General features: G+C 40.4%; 1 pseudogene; it reads right to left on the bottom strand.

The window, feature by feature from the left end:
• Positions 1–15,849: 15,849 nt before the first annotated feature.
• On the bottom strand, positions 15,850–15,968 carry LOC113014057 (uncharacterized; annotated as a pseudogene).
• Positions 15,969–24,683: the final 8,715 nt, after the last annotated feature.

Raw genomic sequence — 24,683 nt, 5'->3', positions numbered from 1 at the left:
TTGAACTTCGGTTCTTGACAACTAGCATACTAGCCTTAAAATACTACATCTGTGAGACCATGCACACACACACACACACACACACACACACACACACACACACACACACACACACACACACACACACACACACACACACAGATTTTATATAGTGAGCATCCATCACTGGTGGTTTTACTCCCATGAAGGGGGTTAAACCTGGAACTTGCCCACTGAGAAAGCGAGTCTCAGGGGCAAGGTGGTGGAAATATGGGGTAAGAATGTGGGCCATGCATTTTGCCTGTTCAAATGTGTCTGCATCAACAAAGGAACTCCTGAGTATTAGCAGGGCACAGTGATCTCTCAAAAGCTGTGAGTCACAAAAAAAAGTGCAATTAATGTCTGTCAGTCAGCAGCTCTCAGCGTGGCAATAATACCCAACGTAAATGTCATGACCAAACCACGGGGCTGAGCAAACACACACACGCACACACTTATAAAAGGGAGTAAATTCTCTCTGGGTGGGCAATATTCAGCTGACAACTTTATTGCTGAGCAACCTCAGAGGATGAACTTATAATTCTGGAGAAGAGCCAAGACACCAAAAATTCCCATAATGCCTTCTTATTAAAGGTCATAACTCAAAAGCCTCATAAAAGTAATGGACATCGGCGTGGTGGTGGACAGAGCCGCGGACGCGCACATATAAACAAACAGAGATCCAGTACATTGTAGATCATTTGGAGTTTTTAAGGATAACTTCAGAAAAGAAAACTCAACACTTTTGGTTTCACATAATGGTTCTTTGACCCACGCTCGACAAACACACAGCTTCTAGTGTTAATCTCAAGTGAGTCATGGTACAGTCGGAGGGATCGCTAAATGCACAAAGAATAAAATGTTAATGTGCTTTGAAAACTTTTTCCCCCAGAGTGCAAACACATCTTTTTAGGCCTGTGTGTGTGTGTCTGTGTGTAAGTGCACGTGTGTTGCAAGTGCGCACACATGCGTAGTTGTTTTGCTCAATCATCAGCATTGTTTCTGCAAGTCATCTGTTGGCCTTAGATAACTCATTCGTTATTAGGCCAGTCTTTTACCATGCCGGTTATCTGCCACAGCTCTGAAAGGATTTTTAAAAAGGTCTGTTTCACCATTAGAGAGATTTATTTAAACTAATGCATCAGGTTCCCTTCTGGAACTGTTAAAACAAGGAAACATCTTAAACTTTAAGGAGCTGAACTCTGCCGACCTGTGAGAATATGTTTAGCTGTTAAGGTAAACAAACTAAATGTCATACTCTGTGAAAATGCTATTTTCATGAAGAGACAGCGCAGCTTAACCACTTTGTTTACTTTTTTAAAAGAGTTTGAAATGAATGTGAATCCACATGGATGAGAAAATAGGTGAATGAATGACTGAAGCTCCTGGTACAATGTAAATGTCAGTGTCATGCTGAACTCTCCCGTTGTTCAGAGCCTGGTTATGCACTTCTGAGTCTCAGCTCAGGGTCACGTTTATACTACATTGGAAGGAAGCATTTTTTACTTTATGTGCACCGACTATGTCAGGCCACAGATTCAATAATATGAAATACTTCAACTACATATGAAGCTGCGAGAGAGGTGACAAAACCGCACTCTTCCTTCACCCTGAACACCAGCTGTATGTGGATGCACTGACCTTTGCCGCTTTCCTCCATCTGTTCATTTCAAGAAATGGGCAGCACATAATGCACTCTCCCACTGAAGATATGTGCACACACAAACAGAGACATACAAAAAAAATCCTACAAAGTCGTAATTATCCAAGGACCAAATACATTTGCTTTTAAAATAGTCTCAGTTGTTGGACTATCTTCGAAAACATAGTCAAATAAAATATCTCATATTATTTCAGAGTAGTCCTACATCTCTTAGAAAGCTAAAAATATGAAAATGCTTCTAAGACTTTTGGTCAAAAAGGGATTTTGTCTTTTCAACTTTTCAATTTTATATTGACTTGTTAAGCTAAATGTTACAGTATTTCCCAAAAAGATGACAAACAGAAGTCTTCTTTAATAGAAGATGATCTTTTTTCCACTACATATGGAGGAAACCAGCATGAGTTGCTAACATATTGTGTTGGAAGCTAACATAATGGGCATCTATTGAGATTCATTCCACCCACTGATTGCTCTGTGTTCAGAACAAAAGACACAGAATGTGAGACAAATAAACAGAAACAGAGACTTGCTGAAGGGAAACATCGTTATATAATGTGTAGAACATATGCAGTTCTATACACATCCAGTTGGTTGTAAAGTCATATGTCTTAGGTTTGGATTTAGGATGGGTGTTCTTGTAAATGTAAACTTACTGGTTTCATTGCCCTGGTATATAAATTTTTCTTCTTTTTTTTTTGGTTTTTCCTTTTTTTAATATCTGAGAGCGAAATGCCACCTGAAATACATTTTGCTTTAGCAAGCAGGTTGCAACAAACAGCTCTTGAAGTCACTCCACCCATTCACCAGTGACTGATTTTACAGTGGGACAAACTCCAGCTCCAATGTTTGGAGTGCAGTAGGTGACAAAAACCCTTCTTCTACTCTGAGATCTGCTGCAAGCGTTGAAAGCAGGGCTACTCTGACCAAAATGTCCAGCAAAAGCAGAATTGGTTCATGTCAGCTGCAGTCAAAGGACCAGAAACTTGCCTGAGAGGCAAACGATTACATTGCCTGGTTATTTGTCACAAGATCCCCACCCCAGAATTTCTAATGATCATGACATAAGCTGTACGATGAAATAACACATTTGCAGGAATGAACTTAATGATATCATCGCCTTTGTTATATGCAGACTTAAATTTGTGCTGGCATGTGCTGATGTCTCCCGAGCACTCCAAACAATCGATGATGTTCTTTATGAACTCAGCTTCTCTCCATGTCACGCTGTTTATGCTTTCCTTATCAATCAAATTTTGCTCCCGGCATGCACCGAGAAGAGGGTGATGAAAGGCAACGAAAGATGAGAGTGCAAAGAGGAGAGGATTATCACCCTTCTGCCCTTAATGCATCTACCTGATTACTTTTTACACCTCAGGAATGAATACATACATCCTCTGTCTATTAATGGCAATCTGGCGAGAGGAAGTCAAAGTACTGTGGCATTATGATGGATCTGAGCAGGATGCAGGCTATTGCACCGATAGGTAAATGAAATCGCAATGTCAGTCTGGCTACGGGAGAAAGAGAACATTTACATATACCAGATGGAAAAATGTGTACATAATAATGATGTTCCAGCACTCTTATGCATAGAGGGCTGGAGTGCAGAGATTTGACCACCCACTGAAGCAAGAGAAGAGACAAGAATGACCTTTTTTATAACAAGAGAAATGGAATGGCTTGGCAGATACTATGTGTGTGCATCTGTGTGTGTTTGTGTGACTGGTTTGTTTTGTGAGTAAGGCCTTTTACCATCAGTTAGCCGCCTGATGCTGACAGTGCTCTGCAGCTGAACCACAGCAGAGCGATCCGGGACCTGCTTTGACATTTTCAACTTGATTCATTAATTCATGGTTGGCAGTCTTGGTGACAAGCGCACTTAAACGAGCTGCACACCCCGGCTGCACATCTACTTGAAATGTATGGTTTATATTTCATGAAGTCATTCACAAAGGATGGAAATGTGAACAGATTCAGTCCACGATATAAAGCTTTACCATAAACTAATGGCTGTAAATATGTTTGCTTCTTTTTTTTTTAATCCTTCCTCGAAGGATGTTAGCCATGTAGAAACTGTGCTGGTGAGATCCTCAGACAATCTTTTAAATTTTAAATGAAAAATAAATCCTCCCGCATATGAAAGTGACTGAGACAAGCATGCGCTTCCTGTGCTTGTAATATTCTTGGGGCGGCTGCCTTGGTGTTAAATCCAGATATGTCCCAGGGGCACCTCCTCTAAGCCCCAGAGAGTGAAGCTGGTCGGGTGGTGAGGTCCTTGAGGATAATGCCTAATGATGCTGTGCTTTCAATTGTATTATCTGAATCTTTATGAAGGCAAGAATCATTGTGGGGGATTAACAGATGCATAGATGCTCATCGAAGCTGTTGACATATATGAGTAAAGCTACACTGCATTCCTTTTTCAACCCTGTCTATTTCATATTTATGTAAAAGTAATTAGCTACAGGAAATAAATGTTGTAAATGAAAAGTATCCTTTTCCATGAACAGGATGCTGTCAGCTATCAACAGGAAACTGACGCTACAATTTGCACACACTCACCAAAAGTGTACAACAGCAGATTTGAAAAATCCTGCCTGGTTGGATGACTTTTGGTATTTGTTCTGCAATTTTTTGATGGTAGTTTTCTGGTGGCTGCATCCTGCAGGCGCTCCATGTACTCAAATGACCTCCACAACCACCAGATGTTAATCTAATACAGCACCTTTGGGATGTGGTGGAAGGGAAAATTCTCATCTGTAGCAACTGTGTGATGCTACATGTGAAAATGGACCAGAATCTCTTCTGATTATTTTCAGCATCTCATTGAATCTATGCCATGAAGGCAAACGTGGGTCCAACCTAGCACGGTGTACCGTTATTTATCTTATATTACACAGAAGCGACCTTTTTGCAGGATGTCCAGGAAATTTCCACAAAGAACTAGATGTGATTAAATATGACTTTTCAAATGAAATCAAAAAAAGGGACATGACTTAAAAGGAAGGAACGCTGTAAAGACCAATAAATGTCAATATACGTGTGAAGTCATGCTGGTATGATTTGAAAAATCAGCCAGCTTGTACATTTCAACCACTTTGCAATACAGTAAGCAAAATTACACAAGTTGCAGTTACACTGACCTGAATGCAATAGAGCACCTTTAAGATGTTGTGCCACAGGAGACACCTATATGGATGTAAAGGGGATCTAATCAAGTACTAGAAAGGTGTAACGAATGACTGTATGTATCATTTTAAATTTTTTTATTATTTTATGATTTTTTTCAAGAAAGTATGCTTTATATTTATTTCAAGCAAAAATATTAATGAGAATTATAACAATACTGAACAATACTGTGAAGGAACTTTCACGAGTAAACCATATGAGACGTGTAGGTCTTATAAGACTAAGGTTAAAAAGCCTTTTAGTGCAATGTTAGGGAAAATATTTCACTATTCAGTCATTTTGTACTGAACAATACTGTATTACAATAGTGTACAATAAGCTAGAAACTCCCAACATAAACATACTAATGTAAAATCATTTCAGGAAAACCACAATATTCTTTATTGAGTTTGAATTTATTGCAAGATTATTTGTATTAGAAAACACCCGTTTCAGCCAGCTGTACCTCATTTAATAAACTGAAGTATAAAATAATCCAATCGTACAACATAAACAGTGTGTTCAAATATCTCTGGGTACTCACTGGTAAATCCATTACTTCATATTCAGTTTTCTTGAGTCTGTCTAAATGAGGCTGCATTATGTGCAGCTCAATACGTCGTGTGCATTTATCATTCTGATGTGCTGATATGAGGACACATAAAGCCTCTCTGCTTGCTGTGCAACATGCATGCACACGCCTTTGTGTTGTGGTGCTTTTTTGTGTGTTGTGGTGAGATTTGAATCCAAAAGTGATTGTAAAGACAAGAGTCATAAATCTCTGTCCCTCTGGGTCCGCATCAAGAAGGGATATATAACCACGGGCCATTTCATTATTTGAGTTTTTCTGTGTGTGTATCTGCGTGTGTATTTGTATCCTTTGTACATGTATCGCGTAAGCGCGTAAATATGCATCACGTGCCTGTGTGCTAGCAGAATTAAATATATACAGCTTGGTTTTTAAAACAAGCTCCACAAATGCAATTTTAGCCACAGAAGACGACTCATATGACTTTTGAAACGACAGGCTGTGATCACTATATTAATTAAAGCTGGGTGTGTAAAGAGAGTGGACACCTTCAGGAAGAAAGAGGAAACTTCACAAATGCAGAGATATGGAGAATTAAACTCATCTTCTTGTCAGGTAGAAAGATGTTTACCATCAGTCTAGACACTAATGCATGCCCCCCATTTAGCCTTAATTCTCTTTCACTTGGCTTGCAAACTGACTAAGAGAGTGGGCATGCCGTAGCCAAATGTCACCTTGAATGAATAAAGTAATTAAGCAATGCTCTTGCCATGATTAGCCGATTACCTCACTGGTCATCCGTCATCTGAATTTTACCATCCAGCAGTACATACTCTATAAATACCATAATGGACATGTGCAGGGCTTTCTGAAGTAAAGTGATTACAACACTAATAACAGCTTTCAGCTTTATATAAGACAATATACCTGTGAGTGTCTGAGCACTTGTGTGTGTGTGTGTGTGTGTGTGTGTGGGGGGGGGGGGCAGGTAGAGGGTGGATCCGGCAGCACTTGTGTCATAGAGTTAAATAGATATACAGAACTTCTTCAGTCTCTTATAGCGCAGATAATTACTAAGAAGAGATGCTGTTGCAAAGCAGAAACAGTTTAGGTCCCCAGATGAATATCCATTATCAGGTCCTGGGTAGAACTCTTTTCTTGCAATATATGCGATAGAACATTTCGTAGTTTTCCTGTGCTGTCACTTCCTTATTGAAATGCTCACCTGGAGACTAAAAAGAGGCTTTTCATCCACTCCCCATCAAAGATTTTATGCAAGTTTATCCAACCATTCACTCTCACATTTCTGGCTACCCTACAGATAGCTGGGATAGGCTCCAGCCTTCCCCTCAACCCTAAATTGGACCAGCGGAAAGAAGTGGATGGTTAGATATTTAGCCAAAATGCAGTATAGTAGTTCAACTCGATTCAAAAAGTACTTGCTGCTTCGTTCACAGCTGCTGACATTTGAGCCATGGTTTACCTGAAAAGAAAACCATTTTAAACAGATATCATGGGGCAGCACAGTGGTGCAGTAGTTAGCATTGTTGCTTCACAGCAAGAAGAACCTCATGGAGTTAATGACGTTAGGTTAATTGGAGACTAATTTGGTGACCCTGATCGTAGTGACCCATGGATCAACTTTGCAGCAACTTTAAGCTAGCTAACCTTACCTATTAGCATTCACCTTTGCACTGACAATGAAGGATTGCTTGTGCTTCACCTTCCAGATGGCAGAATCATTGACCCGTCCAAATCAATAACACATATAACCTCCAATACTTTACTGTACTTTGTGAAAAACTACCTGTGAAAAAATTGGCTGATTTATTGATCTCCTATAATATTTTTTAAAGTCTGATAATTTATAATTTTATAATTACAATTTTGATAAACACACACACACACACACACACACTAGGGGCAAAGTAATAATTTAATTCTATGCCAGGCCAACCTGTAAACCGCCAAGCTAACTTTGTATGCTAACCCTTTGTGTTGTAACACAAACCAGACTAGTTATACAATTGGCTGCTTTATTAAAAAGTCAAAAGATTCTATTCAATAGATTGAAAACATTCAAATACAAAAAAGGCCACACAGATACTCATTAATTCTCAGAGAACAGATGCTACAACAATTAAAGTACACACGTCTCCCTGTGGTGAGGTCTTTTCTGGTTTTTATTTATACCTTCTCCCTTTCTATTTCATCATTCCTTATACTCTTCCCATTGATTTCACAGTTAATGTATCTCTTAATGTGTACATGGTATATGCAACTTTTTGTGTGGGACATTACAGCAAGCATAACAAATGTTAAATGCATGGATACTGAAAGGTCCATTAACTCCTGCTTGCTACATTATTGCTGGTCAATTTGACTTCTCAAAGCAGGGAAAAACAGCCCTCAGGCCACCAGGAAACGCTTCGGTGGGCGGTCTGCTCCCGGGGAGTTTCACATTTACTGAGTTTTGTAAAAAAAAAACACTCTTTTTTTGTTTGTTTTGTTTTGCTTTTTACATTTATTTGTGCCCTGTACATGTATTTTTGTCCACAAAATATTTACTTTTATTTTGTTTTGGTGTACCAAGTTATTTCTTTGGTAGGACTAATTTATATTTGGCTTTTCTTCTCATGCCTGCTCACTTTGAGTAAAACACCAGAATTATGCTAAGCTTTGACTGAAATAAATACATCTAGAACTATTCATATTTTCCTTCACGCTACTCCAAGTCAAGGTCAAAACACCATGTTTTATGTGAAAATGAACATAGATTCAATTGGATTATATTAAAGTTAATGTCTTGGCACTCAACAAGCACCAGTACCATTTAATGTGTTTTCCAGATAGAAAAACATGTCAGAAAAGCTGAACGAATGGTTTTGATGTTGTATGCCAAAAGATAATTGCAGTCACAGAACAAAATAAAGCAGAATTGAACTTTATGGGAGATTTTATTGAAATGTCACTTACATTTTCTAATGTACAACAAACTGACAGGAATGAGAATTTCTGAAACTATATAATTGCATCTAACCACCCAGTTCTAATTTCAATGTGTTTGCCTTCTCCATCTCTAGTTCAAACCAGACCTCAAAGCCACTCGCAGAGTCATTGAGGGAAACTGAGAAATCAAAGCCCTCCCATTTGCTCTTGATATGTTTCATGGCAGCGGGAGAGAGTCATTTTAATAATCTGAGCCTTTATCATTACCGTTCAAGACAGAGGTAAATGAAAACTTCTGAACCTTGGATCACATAATCAGTCGGATGATGGCTGGAAAATAAAATCTGAAAAGCACCATGCTGATAGAGACACAGACAAACAGGCGTGCAGAAATGTTTGCACAAAGACGCACTTCATAAAACCTTATTAAGTGTTCTGTTAGGCTCATGCACAAACCTGGTAGACACACATATTACAGATAATCTTGACTAAAATGATATTAAAAAACCAGACGATAAAACACATAAGGACAATAGTTTATAATCAAAAACTAGAGAGACGCCAACATCACACAAACAAAGGTGACCACGTCCCTGTTCCCTGTGTCCCCAACCAGAGATCTTCCCACATTTACTGTAACTATGACAAAAACAGTGTTTTCTATGATCCATACAAACACATGAAAGCTATAAAGTAATTGTAAAACTCAATGGTCATAACATGACTTCCCTATAAGTTTAAAAGAGCTGCATTGAAAAGATAACACAGTTGGGCACAGTGATTATGTTAGGGTAGCGTGGATGACTAAAATCTTGCTGTAGGCTATGACTTAAGACATTAAGAAGGACTCAGATGGATAACTAAGAAACTGGGTATGCTCAGCATTGTAAAAATAGATAAAAAATAGTGGTCTTGGTTTTTTTTTATGCTCTATCTGCAGTTTCTGCTACCTTTGTTTCACCACACTGCTTTGCTCACTGATCGGAGAAGCAGCCTCTGCCTGTTTTTGACACTGAACAGTGGTCTCCAATGTTGATAGACTGCTCAGTAAGACTACCAAGTGTAGCATACTGCAGTATTCAACTTGGTACATTCTGAAACTTTTTGTTTTTCAACAGAAAGCAAATGTCTTACCTCATTTCGATTTTGCAAATCTCCCCTTCTAGGCTGCACAGATGCATCTGCAGGATCTCCTCTACTGTGTAGTAACAACAAGCCTTCACTTTGAATTAAATTTGGGAGAACTAAAGTCAAATTTTCTCTTATGTTGGAATAGTTTGTGTCCACTTATCTACTTATTGAGAAAAGTCAATGTAAATCAATATTAAGCTGTTCTCATTGATCACCCTCACCAGACGTCTTTTCCAGAATCCCTCCTTATATGTGGCACTGGGGTCACTGAATGGTTCAATTAATAAATATGAAAGTGCTGTGAATCACATGCTATGACTTTCACACTTGGCAGATTTTAACTGAAAACATATGGGAGCCTTTTGGACACATCAGGCCGTCTCCACAACCATCTTCAAAAAAACAAATAAAGAAATATTCTACAGGATATAGTGTGCTTTTTAGGTACCATGCTACCAGGCAACAGATCAGTTTCTTCACTTGTGTGATTTAAATGAGGCCTTTAACATAAAAAGGTAAACAGTAATACTGGATACTTTCTGCAACCCTCTGATAACTTGTTTTCCACGTGACCATTCCTGCAGCAGGTCTTCTAAATCTCTCTGGTCCACTCGTACCTGTGTGTTCAGAAATAATGGTCTTTCACTAGTCTGACCGCTCTCCTGTCTGAGCTCTCTGTCACAAGTGCAGCAAACCGAGAGCCTGCTTACGACTGCAAAAACAAGTTTAGTCAGCAACAGCAATGGACTTTAACAGTACAACGAGGATCAAAGCATTTAGCAATGAGCACCAACTCTCCAGGGGAGCAGCTGTGTTTCCCTATCAGCAACAATGCGAAGTCAATAGCAGTAGCCACATGCTTCTGAACTGCTTGGTCGAACAGCAGCACCTCGGGACCAACAGTACTGGTAACTGGACAACACTAAACTGGGCAAAGCACAGAAAGTGTGTCTATGGCCAAGTGAAAGACTATTTAATGTTAACCCATTTACTTCAGCTCATATATTTAATTTATGTTAATGTGATCTGTATTGTTTCTCAAACTTTTTCTGGAATGCCCAACTTCAGAAGAGAAAAAAAGCTGCATACTTTACAATTTTTCATCAATTATTAACAACAAAAATGACTCAAAGTTCCGTTTTAGTAAAATAAAGGTCTAGGATAGGGGTGTCAGACAAAAGGCCCCAAGAGCCACAAGCACATTAGCCAAGACCCCAATCTGGCCCATTGGTTGGCTTTGGAAAATGAAATAGATGGCATCAATTTTAGACTTTTACCAGTGTTTTCAAAAGTGGTAACACTTTTCCTCCAGATAAAGACCTCCTCTATGACCACTCATACTCCACCAAAGTAATGAAGTAATTGATAAATAATTAAATGACAAAAGAAGATCCTGGTTTTTAGTACTATAGAGATTTCTGTGTTTTACATTGGGTACACAGTGAAAGTAAAGCAGTACAGTAAAAGGACTGAAACTAAAAGGACAAAAACTGTTTCATAATTACTGTCTGGGAAACAAGTTTCCAGAAATGTTTCTGTAATTTTACACTAATTTCTTATAAATAGAGAGTTGTGTTGATAGATTGCTTCACTTTACAACAGAAGCATTTTGTTTTAATCATTTAGAGAAACTGAGACGTACAGTTGAAATTGCACTTCATTTTCTTATATTAAGATTAAATGTGTTGTTAAACATCGTAACAGTGACAGAAAGGGGTGCCTAACTGGTCCTGACCAATTAACATCAAAGTGGTTTCCGATATAAAATGAGTTTGAAACACCTGGTCTAAATAATAGCATCAACAACTATTGATTACTCTTATCTATTTTGCTTAAAAAAATACCATAATTTTCCTTGCTATTTATTTCATACATCTATCCATCCTCTTTCACCAGAGGTGGCCGGTCTGGTGTCATGGTGTGAGGACAACAACCTCACCCTCACCACTGATAAAACAAAGGAGATGATGGTGGACATAAGGAGAAGAAGAGGCCTCACCAGCTGCTGTTTATCCGGGAGAGTGAAGTGGAGAGGGTGAGCAGCTTTAGGTACCTGGGCGTTCACATCAGTGAGGACCTCACCTGGACACTGAACACCACACAGCTGGTCAAGAAGGCTCAGCAGCAGCTGTATTTCCTGAGGAGGCTGAGGAAATTTGGGATGTCAGCCAAGATCCTCAGCAGCTTCTACAGCTGCACTGTGGAGAGCACACTGACCAGCTGCATCACTGCATGGTACGGCAGCACTAGTGCTATGGACCAAATGCCTGCAGAGAGGGGTAAGAACTGTGGAGAAGATCACCAGGACCCTGCTGCCCTCTCTGCAGAGCATCTACCATTGTCCAGAGTCCAGAGCTGCCTCCATCCGTAGAGACCCCACACACCCTCACAGACTGTTCACACTTCTGCCCTCGAGACGAAGGTTTAGAAGTGTGAAGTCCAGGACATCTAGACTCAACAACTCCTTCTTCCCCACTGCTATCAGACTCCTGAACAGCACCTACCTCAACTGCAGTTTGCACATTAGCACAATTTGCACACTAAGTTCATTTTGCACATTAATCCTTTGTACTTCCTTGACAACTGTATACCTCTTTTACTATTTTTATCCCTATTTTTACCTTATTTATCTTAACATCGTGTCTTCATTTTATCCTTTATTCTTGTTCCTTCAACCCTACCTAACTTGGCATTTGTGTATGGACAGCAAAGGAAGAATTTCATTGCACAGAGAAATGCTATTTCTTCTGTACACATGACAACAAACACTTCGAATCTTGAATCTTTGAAATGTTTTAATTTTTATTTGATTTTAAGAGGTTGGCAAGAATACAACAGGTCACCTGCTGCACGGCTGTATATCATAGTATTATTGTATATTATCAAATTTACTATTATAAATGATAATTATACAATGAATAAGAATAAAACACATGAAACAATAATTAGCTCCTTCTTTATTCAGCCAGTCTTAACTAGATCTGTCCCTTGTTTTCATTTTATAACTAACTACAAGTGTGCATAGGAAGGAAACTTAATCCACACAGAGAGCCTTTCTATTCAAAGAAAAAAGATCTAGGAGAAAATCCTGGTTTAGACGGTAATAGCCGATATCTTCCTCACAGTAGCAATGCGAGATCTAGATTTGATGTGTAAGGTTACAGGTAACTGCACCTTCTTTTGACATGCGTTAAAAAAAAGGTGGAAAGTTTGATAAGGAAAAGAGCAGACAGTGAGAGTGGAAAGAGGAAAGTTCTTTTCAGGTCAGCTCACGCTTGCCAGAAGGTTCCTGCATTAATTAGACAGAAAGGTGTATGTGTGAAAGACAAAAACGAAAAAGGAAGAAAGAGACAGTGTGATACTGCATGTGTGGATATTGTGTGAAATTGTGTATGTGAGCATGCTTAAGTGTGTCGTAATTGGCACGAAGGCAACGCGGAGGGCAGGATGAGGCCCTCTTCTTCTCACATATTCCCCCTCTGCCTGAGCATTGTCATAAATCCAGATAAGGGTTTACTTGACAACAGCAATTGACCTTTTCCTTCATTTAGTCCGCACCACATCACAGCTGAATACTGAAAGAAATGTACAGGCAATCAGATGAAAATACAAAGAAAAGCAAGATAGACAGAAAGATAGTGGAGTACACAGATAGATAAATGACATTTAATCATTAAAACTAACAAGAACTTACTGTTTTAAATGGTTCACTTTATGAACACGTTTTCCTAACAACATTTTAGCTTGAATTGGAGTAATTAAGCCAAATCTGAAGAAAGCCCTGGCTGGCCTGGATGTTCTTCAGATTCCCTCTTTTAATTGGCCTGCTAACATGAAAGCCTTGCCAAGAACACAGGTCCTCTGTTAACATGGTTCGTATTTTTACTCGATACATATACTGTGGCTGTAACACGCCTTCAGAAACTTTAATGTTATAACGGTGGAAGGAAAGTGGAATCAAATTGCTACCCTTACCACCTTCATTCAAATAACAAACCTTAATTTATGTGTACCTATGTGTTGCCCAGATATTTACAAAGGTGAGCATTTTGACATGGGCGACAGCGCCAGTCCTCAACACAAATCTCGCAACCATGTGCTTTCATTTCTTTGAAACACAAAAACAAGCTCCGGCGTTCAGAATGTAATGACTGAAAAAGACATTATAAAACAAAACCACATATAAGATGACAGGAAATGAAATGTATTTCATTATACAACTTTTCATCACAAAGACTCAGTCATTCAGACATAGGTGGCTGTGTTCTTTCTCCCCTGCTCTTCTCCCTGTATACTAACTGCTGCACCTCCACCCACCAGTCTGTCAAGCTAATCAAGTTTGCAGATGACACCACCGTTATTGGACTCATCTCTGACGGGGATGAGTCTGCCTACAGGAGGGAGGTTGAACGTCTGGTGTCCTGGTGCAGCCACAACAACCTGGTGCTGAATGCCCAGAAGACAGTGGAGATTATTGTGGACTTCAGGAAGCACACAGCTCCACTCCCCCCATCATCCTGACTGACACCCCCATCACCTCTGTGGACTCATTCCGCTTCCTGGGTACCACCATCACCCAGGACCTGAAGTGGGAGCCCACCATCACCTCCGTCATTAAGAAAGCCCAGCAGAGGATGTACTTCCTGAGGCAGCTGAAGAAATTCAACCTGCCAACACGGACGATGATGCAGTTCTACACTGCAATCATCGAGTCCATCCTCACCTCCTTCATCACCGTGTAGTACGCTGGAGCCTCTATCAGGGACAAACAGAGACTGCAGCGTGTTGTGTGCTCTGCTGAGAAGGTGATTGGCTGCAGACTCCCATCTCTGCAGGACCTGTACACCTCCAGGACACTGGGGCGTGCAGCTCGGATCTCAGCTGACCCTTCTCACCCTGGACACAGTCTGTTTGACCTGCTCCCCTCAGGCAGGAGGCTCCGGTCCATTCGCACCAGAACCTCTCGCCATAAGAACAGTTTCTTCCCCTCTGCTGTTGGACACATGAACAATAACCGTACGACTGTTCCCACCACTAACACATGACCCTACGCTGTGTTCACTGCATCATTCCATGTTTGGCACTGATCACCACCTGCACTCATGTATATATCATGTATATATCTATCTATCTACTTAGCACTTTTAATTCTTATTCTCATTTTTATTTTCATGTCTATTTAAGCTTAATTTATAACAGTATTTATAACAGTATGTTTGCACTGAAGCACCGCAGCAATTTCCTAATGTTGTAAACCCGCTCAACATTTGGCAATAAAACCCTTTCTGATTCTGATTCTGATTAATAATGTAGTTCTGGAGCATATAATGATGAAATACTGTGATTTGCAATTCATTTACATTTTTATTTGTTATTGACTGCCAGAACTGGAAAAAGCTACATTCATGCACCGTTACAGAAACATTTTCTTCTTTATGTTTTGCTCTATAACATTTTGTATGCCTGCAAAATGCCTGTTAGCACCACAACAGAAGCTTTTATATGCTAGTGGTGCTGCCGGTGTTATTAATATTTTTTAGGATTTCTTGGAAAGGTTCAGAGAGCCATTTCTACTTTATTTGGAAGGTAGAAGAGTGGGGGGGGGGGGGGGGGGGGGGGGGGGGGGGGGACATGCAGCAATAGCCCCACAAAATTTCTTTTTAATCATCAATATTCATAGTTTGATGATTATTTCACTACGTTGTGTTTATTTATTTATTTGGAGCTCTCCATACAAATGAGAGTGAGGGGGAAACGGAACACGTAAAAAAAATTCCAACACAATACATCAACCAAAAAGATGTTTTTCTTTTAGCTCATCACTCCTGAGCTGACCATGCTACAATAGCAGCAGTTGGAAAATCATGGTAGAGCGTTCATGCATCTACCTGCGCCTACTACTATCTACTGCAGCAGGCTCACAGAAAGCACCTGGACAGTGGTCTCTGTTTAAGTCACAAGTATACAACAGTTATAGTAAAGATTACAAGTTTTACCACTTTTTAATTTCACTGCTGCCATTGTGGATCCAAAAGGCAAGGCTTTGTAGGACTTCTCTGACTTCCCAAGTTGAAAAGAGAACTTGAGGGGACTTTCCAGTTGACAATTCTGGCACAGAATTACCTAGTTTCCAGTTTAAGTGGAATAATTTTCAATCAACTCAAAGTTTTTCATTTAACTTCCACTTATCCTATCTTAGGGCAAGAGGTGAGGTACACCCTGGACAGTTCGCCAGTCTGTCTTTGGGAGGAAGCCAGAGCACCCAGGGAGAACCCACACAAACATGGGTGAACATGCAAGCTCCACGCAGAAAGACCCTGGCCTGATGGTGGAATTGAACTCAGGATCTTCTTGCTGTGAGGCAACAGTGCTAACCACCGTGCCACCCCCAAGCTTCCAGCACCTGGTAGTCCCAGGAGATCTCCCATCCAAATACTAACCAAGCCCAACCCTGCTTAGCTTCCGAGATCAGACGCGATTGGGCGTGCTAAGGGTGTAATGGCTATAAGCTAAACCTAATCAATGTTTTTTTTCTTTCCATTGGTTTTTACCTCATTCACACAAACAAAGATTGAATGTGAATTAGTGCAGACAGAGAATGAGAGTAAGTATTGATCTAGTAACAGAGATGGAGTTGCATTTACTCTCACAAGAGCTGACGCAGATATGTATATACAATGGACCACCCTGTGTGTGTGTGTGTGTGTGTGTGTGTGTGTGTGTGTGTGTGTGTGTGTGTGTGTGTGTGTGTGTGTGTGTGTGTGTGTGTGAGAGAGAGAGAGAGAGCAAAAAGGGAGAATGGGAGCGAGAAGCTGGCAGGGAGCATCTGGCACCAGTTTCTCGCCCAGCTTCAAATTAATCAGATTTTATGGCACCTCATTACACTGCCTATCATTGATAATCAAAACCAATGTGATAGGTTCCGCATACATGTGTGCACACATACGATCACACACGTACGCTGTAGTAAAGGCGTATGGAGACGGATTGTGAAATGAAAACACAGAGTTTGAAGAAATTGAACCACCTGTATTCCTCAATGTTTGCAACATCATTAATCTAAGTCATTTATGCGTGTCAGCTTCTCATAAGAAGTGTGTGCGTCCAGTCCCAGACAGTGCTGCCATTACCGAGCCCCATCAGTGCTTGAATGCGTCCCAATATTCCATCCAGATACTGCATAGTAATAATATTCAAAACATGCATTATTCCATCTATCTGCTTTCCCCGAGGATCACCCCTCTCTCTTTCTGACACAAACACACACACACATTTGCATTTGCATCTACCTCATAGCTCTAAATAGGATGGCATTGAAACATTACTTAGAGTTATGGGAAGCACCTGGCCACCGCAGCAGCATGTGAAATGTTATAAGGCCCAAAGGCTGCAGATACCACTCTCTCCCTATATGTGTTACAGTCCTGGACATGTACGCATACTCGTACACGCACACACAAAATAGGACCATTAGCCCTTGCTGCATCACCTCACTAAGCAAAGAGCGGAAACGAATAGCAGGCCATTAGAGTTTCATTACGGGGAGTTGGCTCGAGTTATGGCAGAACAGAGTGAGAAGGGAGGGAAAAAGAGAGACAGACGGAAAGAAAGCCGAGTCATATATAAAGGGAAACATGATGAGAAGACAGGAAGAGGGGGATACTCTGGTTGTGTGCGTATGTGTGTGCATGTGTTTGTGAAACAAGAGAGAAAACAAAGGCAGAGAGATAGGGACGGTGAGGAGCTGCAGAGCTATTTAGTATGGCATTGGGTCTGTGAATATGAGAGTTGTTGTCCATGACCTCCCCTCCTTATTTGCAGAGCAACAGTCAATTCCATTGCCTACGGCTGTTTTAATATGTCCCACCTGTTTACAAAGATACACACACTCAACCAGTGGAAAAACACAACCATATGCAAAAGCATACCTTCAAGAAAGTGGTCTCACTCTCTTGTTTTACCCATCTGTCTCTCCCTCTCACGTGCACAAAGGAACCTATGCATGTCTACACGGCTACAAATTAACACGGTCTCAGTCTTGCTTGCACTGCCGCACTCTCAGACACGCAAACTCTGAGAAAAAACACGTGCGCACGCACACACACCTCCAAGGTTAATAGTAGCTGTCATGGGCAGGGTGAGCAGTAATGGAACACACAAATGCCCCGGGGAGAAAAGCAGCCTGTGGATAGACAGAATGTGGGAATGATGAGGAGAAGGGAGGCTAAGAGGAGGAAGAAAGACTGAAGATGTAAGGGAGAAGAGAGAAGGGAGGTGGAGGGGCAAACCATTCCTGTTAATCAATTACCCCCAGCGCAGATGAGGAGATTATTTATGTCTTCATTAGCACTAAATTATTCACATGCTCCTTCATTTATGTGTGAGCGGCTGCATTCATGTCCTTTTGGGCAGTTGATTGCGGTGGGATGAGTGGGAAAAACCTGCAGTCAGTAAAAGCATGTTGGCAACAAGCTATTTGCAGTACATCTTTCATCAGCCATGCCTGTTTCTCATTAGTTAACACTTTTAAATCAATATGCCACCCTCTCTCTCACTCCTCTCACGGTGATCTTCACTTAGTCTCACGCCTCTATTTTTACATGCCATCACCATCAGTGTCGACTGCTGCATTGAGGCACTAAACGAGTCTGTACATCACAGAATAGAGCTTGGTGAGCAAAGAAAGCCATTTCAGAGTGCCTTAAACAATGCCGATGACAGTGCAATGCATGTACGGCAATAATGCAATCATACAGATCTTTTTTAAGTCAAATTTATTACTGTAATGATGGCATGTTAGAGCTTCACTTTGGTTTAAAGTCTGTTGCAAAACCAAAACAACCTATTACTTTAAATGCAAGGATTGTAGTGTGTCACGTCTGTCAATTTGATTCCTTTTTAGAAAGAAGCTGTTATATTGCTGCAAAATAAAAGAACTGCAGACAGAACAGTTGGGAAATATCCTTAAAAAGGGTTATTTGGTCTACTTACTGGACATAAAGCTCCTCATATTCCCAGCAGTATCTAGCCCTTGCCTCTGATCTCATTTACACCTGTCTGACTGTGAGATATTAGTATCAGTCTTACTTTTCTCTGAATGCACTCTACAACAAAAAGTCAGACCTCACTATTACATACACTGCTGTTAAGGCTGATTTTTAAATGACTGTGTTTTGAAGTTTTTATAAGTGGTTTTCTACTGAAAACTACGTTTCTCAGTTTAAAAAGCTCCCACTGTGCAATATTGTAAATTGGAGTGTTTGTAGGAGAACAAGAAAGACATAATAAAAAAAATGATAAGCTAGTAACAGTTAATGTATATAAGAGACTATGAAAGGGTTATTCTGATATTTTCAGACACTTTCTGTATACAGTATTTTCATGCATATAATTTTAACTCTAGCTGGAGAAAGGTTGACTTGGATATGTGTGTTAACTGTGACGGTCATGGACTGTACGTAAAGATGGACACAACTACCATGCTTCACAAAGTGATTAGTGAAGTCTCGTCTTGAAGCTTCAAGTCGATTTTAGGGCTGTTGGTGTTAAAAATTCAGGATTTTTTTTTTTATTTCTGTCAAATTGGTTCTGTGGTTTATTTGGTTGATTGTGTTTTCTTTGAAATTGTTTGCAAATGTGTAAAGGTTTGAGATTTACTTGTTTTGTGAGTGCAGTGCGTTGAATCAGCACTTAAGTCTTTAATATACTGTCTTTAGTAATCTGCAGCAAACTAGATGCACCTCAAGCATGAGTATAAATTAGAGACCCACTGATTGACCAGCCAGGGACCACAATTGGCTGAATTTTAGCATTCTCGGTCTGGACCAGTGGTTGGCCGGTCAGCCTCAAATACATACAATACAATAGCTTTCATGCAAACACTAAATACACTCACTGTTGTGTGACTGTTAGCAGGTTTGTCATTGTGAGTGAGCAAGACACAGTTCGGCAAAAGTTGTGGAAATATTTGCCAACAAACCTAATCACACCCTTAAATCACCTTCATCCAGGTCAATAGGTTATAGAAGCTAGGGTTGCCAACTCCCTGAAAAATAAATAAGGGACACCTCGTGGCCAGGGCCGGGCAACCCAGTTGTCTTCACCCTTCCCGGTGTGGTAGCTCTTTTTTTTTGTGTGTGAAATTATTTTTTAACCATTTGACTTGAATTTGATTTAAGCAGATGCATATTCTTTGTGATATGACCATATGGGAAACAAATGATCATTTAGCCATTTATTTTTAGCTCAAAATGACAACATTAACACAGTAAAACAGGTCTCTTTCTTAAACAGAAGCCTGTCATGCTTAACTTTTGAGGATATAAGTAAATCTTTCTTTAAAAGAACTCTGTCCTGCTTAACTTAAAATTATATAAATTAATAGAAAGCAATAGAACAAAAATATTCTTGTAACAGTGCACATATAGTGCATTTAGTACAATTAGCTTCAGTTGAGGTATTATTTCAGCTTTTCTGATGCTAATCAGCTGCTCCTGTTTGTAAACCCGCTTGTTCCCATGATTACGCACCTTAACTCATCATCATTATTCATCTATGTATTACTTTTATGTATTATTCATCTATTTGTTGTAATCATCCATCCTTGCAGTTGTTTATTACACAAAATAAATTATATTATCACACTTCTGGCCACATAGCCCTGATATTCACCGCACATGCCCATATTAACCTTAACCAGAGGGTTTAAAAAACAAACCAGTGTTTACATACCATATCTGCTTCTGCCGTGGCCTGGTGGACAAAAAATTGGTTAAGGGTTCCCCGAGCTGTCACGCCCCTCATGTTCTTCATGTGCCCACCACTAGAAGCATGCCTATGGAAAAAGTGCTCCGGCACACAGTGCAGTGCGCTTTAAAGGTGTTACCGTGCACTTTTCCAGCCAGGTGTTTTCCTTTTCCCAGTCCTCCCTGTACTTTTGCAGCCTTTTTTTCTTTCTCTGAGGGGAACAAACATTGCTGCTCTAACGCTGGGCTCACACTGTGCGGTTTTAGGCCCATTTTGAGACGATTTTTGAGTCATGCGACCGATTTGGTGATCGGCCTGATTTTGGCCTTCATCGTGCATCGTGTAGTATACGTGGGGTAACGAGAAGCGATTAACACCTCGAGCAGCTCCCGATCATCAATCGCTCGTGAGCCGCTCACACTGCTCACGCACAAACACGTAAACGTCGGTGAAAAAGACGGAGCAGCACGGCTGCGCAGCGTGTGATCTGGACACAAGCGATGGAGGCACAACTTGTAGAACTTTGGAAAGCTCATCCGAGCCTTTTCGATGTGGCATCACAAAATTATCACGACCACAACAACCGTGAAAATAGTTGGATCTACACTGCTGCTCAATCAGAGCTGCCTGATCATGTTTTTCATTAGCAATTTAGCAAAGTTGATGGTGGTGGTGTGTCTGTGTGAGTGAAAGACAGAGAGAGCGAGCGACAGAATTTCTGTTATAACCTTCATGTTATGGAGGCACAGTGTGCGCACTCAGGTCGCATCAGAGCATCGGGCCGTATAGTGTGAGACCTGCATCGTGACCTACCAACTTCTAACCCCTGCGAGTCAATCGTGCAGTTTGAAAATCGCACAGTGTTTGCCCAGCTTTAGGTGTACTGTCGTCCGAGACTTGCACCGCAGTGTCGGCGTTTGTTTCCCTGTTGGCCATGCTTGTTGTTGTGGTCATCTGTTGTCTTCCGGTATTTTCTCCGCAAGCAACCTTTCCTCGACCAATGAGATGAGCGGTAATCTGAATTGTCATACTCGAATTGTCATAAGTGTGCTGTCAGCTCATTGGTCACAAAGCAGGAGAGGGGCTGGGAATTATGTTTTCAAACAAAGCGTTAATTCTGCTGAAAAAGGCCCAACAGAGACTGTACTTCCTGAGAATTCTCAGGAGGAATAACATCACACAGAGACTGCTGGTGTCCTTCTACAGAGCCACCATTGAGAGTGTTCTAACTTACTGCATATGCATCTGGTACACTAGCTGCACAGGGGCTCAGAGGAAAGCACTCCAAGGGATCATTAACACCGCCCAAAAGATCACTGGCTGCCCTCTCCCCACACTGGAAGTTCTACACAACGCCCACTGTTTTAAAAAGGCCCAAAACATCATAAAAGACACCTCACATCCTGGCCACTCCCTGTTCGAACTGTTGCCCTCAGGCAGACGGTACAGGGCAATCAGAGCAAGGACTAATAGACTCAAACACAGCTGTTATCCAACTGCAATAACACATCTGAATACTACAAAAAAATGTCCATCACGCCACTCTTGTGTTAATCTATGCACGGTCTGAAGCATGTGTGTGGGAATGTATGTGAATGTTTTACTGTTATATCTTATTAGTATTTTAAGTATTCTATCTATTTTATTTATTGAATTTTATTGTTTTATTTATATTTTGATATTGCTAGGGATGATGCAATGATTGGGGACCATTCTTAATTTCGTTGTTCTCATGACAATGACAATAAAGTTTCTGATTCTGATTCTGATTCTGATTCCATTAAAAGTTATAGACTACTTTTGATTCTCACTGTATTACGGGACAAAGTGCGTCCCTTATTAGCTCAATACGGGACGTGTGCTTTTGTTTCGAAATACGGGACGATTCCGTTTTTTAAGGGACAGTTGGCAACCCTAATAGAAGCTAACAAGGGCAAAGTTGCTAAAGCTAAAGCTAGCCACAAGCCAGAAGCCTTGGTATAAGCAAAAAATCAAAGCAGTTATGAGGAACATTACGGAGGCGAGTAAAAAATGGTCAGTGTGCTGTTATGTGGTGAAGTTATAAACTAATGTAAGTAGCTGACATTTGTTTTACTGTTTTATTGCAGGTACAGCAACGTACGGTTACATTGTAACCTCGGTTCTCTGAGCCAGAGAGTCTCGATATGATAGAGAGCTTATTTTCATTTAAAAAGTTTACCTCATTCCAGGCGCAGACCACTTCATTTTCAGAGTTTTTTATTGACAGAAGATCCTGTGACTGTAGTTTAGCAGAAACTGTGACGTTTAACAGAAAAAAGAGCTACTTTTGGCCTCCATTCTAATTTATTGTCCTTTTTGCCTCTAATTTGTGATGTGACGTTCTGTATCGAGGCTTCGAAGCTTGTGTCGAGTAATTGAGGGAGCGTTTCCGCGATGCGCGTATCGAGGCTTGCTTCATTTATGGGAGGAGCTGAAAATGATGACGTCCGAAGCCTCGCTGCCCGGCTGTACCACATGACTGGTTCATGAAGTGGTTCGAACTTTGCCGCGAGCTATGACAGCGATATAAACCCCTCAGACTTCATTCAAAATGTGGGTGTTTGATGGAGAGTTGTTAGTGAGAGTTTGTAGACAGTTTGGAGGTTTATGAGAGTGAGGAGAGAAAGTCAGGAGAGAATGGAGCCAGCTAAGAAGAGGAGGATGTCCTCCCCTGTGTGGGAACATTTTGATTTCATTCCTCCCAACAAGGTATGTAAATTTCTACAGAAGATGTATTTTCATAATACTGATGGTGCAATAAAACTTATGTTTGTCTGTACTTTTGTACAAGGTGAAGTGTTTGCTATGTGCCAGGGAGCTGGGATATAACAACAACACCTCATCCATGCTTAGGCACTACAGAGCTTTGCATGAGAATAAGGGGAACACTGATTGTGGAGCAAGACCAGGTGAGCCATCAAATGCCATGATAATATAGCATGCAGTAATGTTACTAAATGATATAACAATATTATACAGCTGTTATAAGTTACGTGTGTGATATTTATATTTGTGCTTTGTCTTTATTGTCTTTCCTCAGGAGAACAATCTCAAATAGATGAAGACCTGGTTACCATGGTGATTGAGCCATTTAGCATTGTGGAGGACAAAGGATTCAAAAGATTTGTTAAATCATTAAATCCTAGCTATGTTCTCCCCACTAAAAAGGTCATAAAAAATTTAGTTTTTACTGAATAAAATGTGAACAGGCAGGACTGACGCCTCAGTGTGTAGCTGTCCATACCTCAACGTTACAAAAGCACAACCACTGTCCACACCCCAACCACACCTCACCTCACAGTAAATGATCATTTTCATTTTAAGCATTTCCAAATGATCATTTTCCATACTGCCAGTATAAATATACACAGTATACTGCCATCACTACAATATACATGTTTTACACACTCCTTTTGATGTTGACATTTACAGGCTGTGTGCAAAAGGCCACACTCTTCAAATTCATGCCAACTAATATTTTTACGTCCAGTAGGTGTCCTGCTACAGCAAATGAAGCTTCAAGAAGCTTTGTGCTGGGATGAACCAATTGGATGAAAAGCTTCAGTGCTTCATGAAGCTTTATCTGCCCATCACTACCTCTAATGGTAACAACACAAAATAATGAAGCATTTAATTAGTTGTGAAAATAGCAATCAGAAAAAACGGTTACTGAGGTCGGAGATCAAGCAAGCATTGTTTTTACGCCCTGGTTCATAAGCTGCAAGCTTCAGAGTTTTTAGAAACACTGATTTTATTTTAAATCACTATGTAATCTGAGCTAAAAACTACAGCCAAGAGAGCATGTCGAGAGCCAGCCTCAGGCATGCCTTTATCCACACCTTGTCAGGTGTAGAGAATTAGCAATTAATCCTAATCAGTACCCAAAGACTCTTGCACTGTCACTGCCAGGCCAGTAGGAGTTGCTTAAAAACAGTCATGTTTCCATGGATTTCTATCAGGCAGAGCAGATACCCTCTGAGGGACGTTACAAGTTTAAAGCACTCTGCTCTTTTCATTCCTGGAAGCTATTTATATCTTTCATGTATAGAGTCTATGCAGACAACAAAGCAGGTTTTATTATGCATTACTGCTGATATTCATGCCTCATCTCCATGGCAACAGTAGTGTGGCTCATGGGTAATGTAGTATTGTAATATTAAAATAACAGATGAAACATGATGATCTAGAAGCAAGGCGAAAATAATTAAAACATATTATGAGAACATCATAAAATATCCCTTTCTACGAAAAAGAGCTGAGTGCATGTGGAGTGAGAAAGAAGAAGAAAGACAGACAGAGAGATCAAAACGCGTTGAGGAAAGGCCAGAGCGTAGCTGAAGCAAGAAGCTCTGTCTTCCAGGCATCACAGGTAAATATTTCACTATATCCTGAACATCAGACACCGTGGCTTTGATATGCAAAATAAAAAAGTATGCCTCTCAACCCAAATAAAAAAAA

The sequence above is a fragment of the Astatotilapia calliptera genome, chromosome 20, assembly GCF_900246225.1.
Source record: "Astatotilapia calliptera chromosome 20, fAstCal1.2, whole genome shotgun sequence".
NCBI classification, from domain to species: Eukaryota; Metazoa; Chordata; class Actinopteri; order Cichliformes; family Cichlidae; genus Astatotilapia; species Astatotilapia calliptera.
The sequence above is the reverse complement of the archived record's forward strand: the minus strand, read 5'-3'. Positions and strand labels throughout refer to the sequence as shown.